Source organism: Mus musculus, chromosome 1 (genome assembly GCF_000001635.26).
Source record: "Mus musculus strain C57BL/6J chromosome 1, GRCm38.p6 C57BL/6J".
NCBI lineage: Eukaryota > Metazoa > Chordata > Mammalia > Rodentia > Muridae > Mus > Mus musculus.
The window spans coordinates 51977211-51981074 of NC_000067.6; positions in this window are offsets into that span (position 1 = coordinate 51977211).

Consider the following 3864-nt stretch of genomic DNA (forward strand, 5'->3'; position numbering starts at 1 on the left):
AGAACCTTGGGTCCCCACTGACTGTGGTAAACCAGCAAGCCTATCATCTCTGGTCTCAAGGATAATATAGCAGCTAAAACACCTTTATGGACTTGACTGACATGTTGTATAGGGTAAGGCCAAGATGCTGTCATTTAAAGTGGCTGTTGCTAAACGTGATCAGTACAGGGAACAGGATAGGAAGAAAGGTTTTGTGTGGAAATGATTTTTGATGACACTGGACTGTTTGCAAAAATGAGAAAAAATAAGAAACTCAAGGAAGCTAATTGCCTACTTAAAAGACTTTGCAAAAGCCTGCGGGGGTCTCCTTGACAGCCTTTAAAATCTCTATCTCCTGTACCTGCAGAGCAAATGAGAAAAAAAAAATCATGTTCAGGTTTGCATGCTCTAAGGTAGTAAACCTGCAAGAAAGAAAAATGCACAGCCTCCAATATCTCCCATGTCAAAGTGAGGGCTGATAGAGAGAATGGGTACCTGGAATGGGGACAGTGGGTGGTTAATCTTGATATCTTGAATATCCAGTTTTCCCTGACCCTTGTTGGAGGCTAAACAAAGGCTTCACTTAGAGCAGTGGGTCTCAACCTTCCTAATGCTGCAACCCTATAAAATATAGTTCATATGCTACATCATTGTGGGGCTGAGAAAAGCAGCCTGTTTTGGTTGAATGAGGCTTGCTCCAGAGACCCAGTAGAAAACTCTACAAGGGACAGAACAATGAGACACATTCCCAGAGATAGGTGCCTGACACCACAGAGCCCCCAACTTCATAATTCTGTGACTATCAGTCACGCAGATAAGGCCCCAAGCTCCTGGCATTCTGGCTAGACTCCACCCCACAGTTACCTGACTATAGCCAAGTATGCTCCTCCCCATAGTTACCTGGCATCACCAAGATAGCCCAGCCCTCTATAAAAGGAGCTGCTTGGCTCTTTCTCACTCTTTCAGCTCTCACCTTTCTTACTCTCATCTTTAGCTCTCCTTCCCTCCCCCCTTTCCCCCTCTCTCTTCGTGGCCATGGCCAGCCTCTCTCTCTCTTTTACCTTCTCTCTTTCTCCCTGCCTTTCTACAATAACTGTCTCTGCTCATCAAGGCACTCTGTGCTTGAATGATGGGATAGGCTTTTCCCTAAAGAGCCACGTCTAACCTCCCGCCCGAAGGCCTTCCTGTGCTCCAGCCACAGACTGGACCAAGGACTCTCGCCCTCGTGGGAACCACCCAGCATCCCCTCTCTCCCTGCTCTCTCCTCCCTTCGGCTCTGGGGATGATTGAGTTGCCCCTGGGGCCCCCATTTTGTTCTCAACTCTTCTGCAGTGTCCAGTGTCATTTGGGATGCCTGAGACTGAGAACCTGTTACCTAGGACTGCCCCTTGTCCACCGCCTGGCAGGCTGGGTTCAGTGGCTTCTCACAGCCAGACACCCACCCCGGGCTGTGTGGAAATCGTGCAGCAGTCCTCCTGCGTCTGCCCCCCAGAGCACCGGAACTCTGGCGGGATTCAGGTTTTCTCCCACTCCCTTTATTCCCCCATGCCCAGTGCCCTACAATTTGCTATGGTTATGAATCATAATGTAAAGATCCGTGTTTTCCAATAGTCTTAAGCAACTTGGAAGGGATGTGACCCACAGGTTGAGAACCGCTAGCTTGGAGGCTGTGTGATAAGAAGTCATAGTGAATTATACTTGTTTTTAATCTAGGCCTGACTGCCACTGCTACTCATGGCCTTCAGGCTAGTAGTCATGACAGAATCTCAGAAGGATATGATTTATGAAGATAGAAAATGCACAATGGCATTGCTGGGAGACCTATAGACAGCCCAGGAGAGTGTGGAGTTCTCCCTTTCCTTTAAAACACATACACACAAATGCTCCATCCAGTTTCAAACGCAAACCAGAGGAAGACAGGGATCTCCAAGTCCACCCTGCAAGGAGAACGACTCTGTCTCCCATGACTGTGACTCACCTGCTTTGATGCTTTTAGAGTTATCCATGGATCAGAGTGCTGTGTAGAATCTAGAAGACCACAGGATTCTGGAGCAAAGCCATATCTTTTGTGGCAGAAACCAAGTCCCCATTTGGCAAAACAGCGTGATACTGGTCACGGATGTTTCACCCCACCATGGAACACCAAGTGACTAAAACTAGAGCGCTTTTGATGAGTCCTATCAGATCTGCCAAGTAACAGGGCTACTTGAATATGACAGCAATTCTTTACATGATGGATAAAATACAATTGAGGTCAGATTGGCAGTAAATTGATACCTGAGCAAACTTCATAGACAAGTACCCTAGCTTCACATGCCTCTATTATAGTAGTATCTTTCTTTCAATCCATTCTAATGAAACAAGAAGTCACCAAAACCATCTGACAGAGGGAGAAAGAATTAGAGCCTACTTGGCATAAACACAGGTACGGTGTATTGCTGCTAGCCAGAAATGGACTTGGGCTGTGTTAAAAGCCCACTGAAGATTGCTGGGGCAGCAGCTAGAGAGTCTGTTGGGCAGAAATCAGAAGAACTCATTTTGTTACCATTTCACATTGAAGAAGTGGCCAGAGGAAAGGGTAGATACTCATCACCCAGAATAGAAAGATGGTATGTGATATTGCCATTGCGCAAACATCATACTTACATCATCTACTTACAAAGGCTAAGATGGATACAGCATACCTAAGAGAGATAAATTTTGGATATATTTGATCTATTCTTAACCAGACTATTATATATCATGTGACTAGGCCTTGGTAAATAATCTGATGATAGTCAACATTCAGATCAATTCAAATTGTTATTTTTGTATAAAAATACATTTACAGAAACATCCAGAGTAATATTTGTGTAGATATCTAAATACAAGCCCAGTTGAGTTGACACATTAGGTGATGTTATGGTATGGCACAGGGATTTCTAGTATAAGTGCATACACACAGAAGTATGGAAGTACACATGATGCACACAGACTTTTGTCTCATACTAACACAGAGAAGGTAATAGTAACAATGTCATATAAATATATCAAAATAGGAGCTAATGACCAACAAGATGGCTTGTGGGTGAAAGTGTATGCTATACAAGTTTGATGTCCCGAGTTTGATCCTCAGAACCCCTGTGAAGACAGAAGAAGAGAACTCATTTCACAAAGCTGTCCTTCACACAGATGCCATGGTATGCACATGCACAGAAGGAGAGGGAGAGGGGGGAGGGGCACGGGCAGAGGGAGGGAGAGGGGGATGGGGACGGAGACAGAGAGGTACCCTTTTAAAAGGCAAGGAGACAGCAGCACCATCTGTCTTTTGGATGTCACCTCCTCACTACAACAACCTAATGTACAAGGGGACCAAGAGGACATGGTGACAAAGATGGAAAGCAAGTGGGAATCAAACAGCATGGGTGAGCTCCTACTTTCAAGGCTTCCCTGGCTGCTGCTACTATGAATCCTCACTCTCCCAGGGCCAGAGACTGGTAAGGGTCATGAGCCTCTAAGATGGCCAGTTTGGGAAAGACTTGCTAGTCACCTGCTGGCAAGCCATCGTATCAGATCCCTTACACCTCAGAGAGAGCAGAGACCAACACTCCCTCAGCAGAAAGGACCCATTTTGTAGTGGAAAAAAAATACGAGAATATATAGGATATAGAGCTGCCTAAATTTAAAATATATTTCCGACATTATAAAAGTACAGGCTTAGATTTTTCAAAACTTACTTTAATAAGAGTTCTTAAACTCTGTAACCTCCCTTCTATCCCTCCACCCACCAGAGGTAATGGAAAAGGAAGGTTATTAGGACATGGGGGGAAGTGGACTTGTTTAGAAATAGTTCTTTGGGGCGATTCCAATCTTCATTGTCAGGATACTAGCAACTCAGTCTACTAG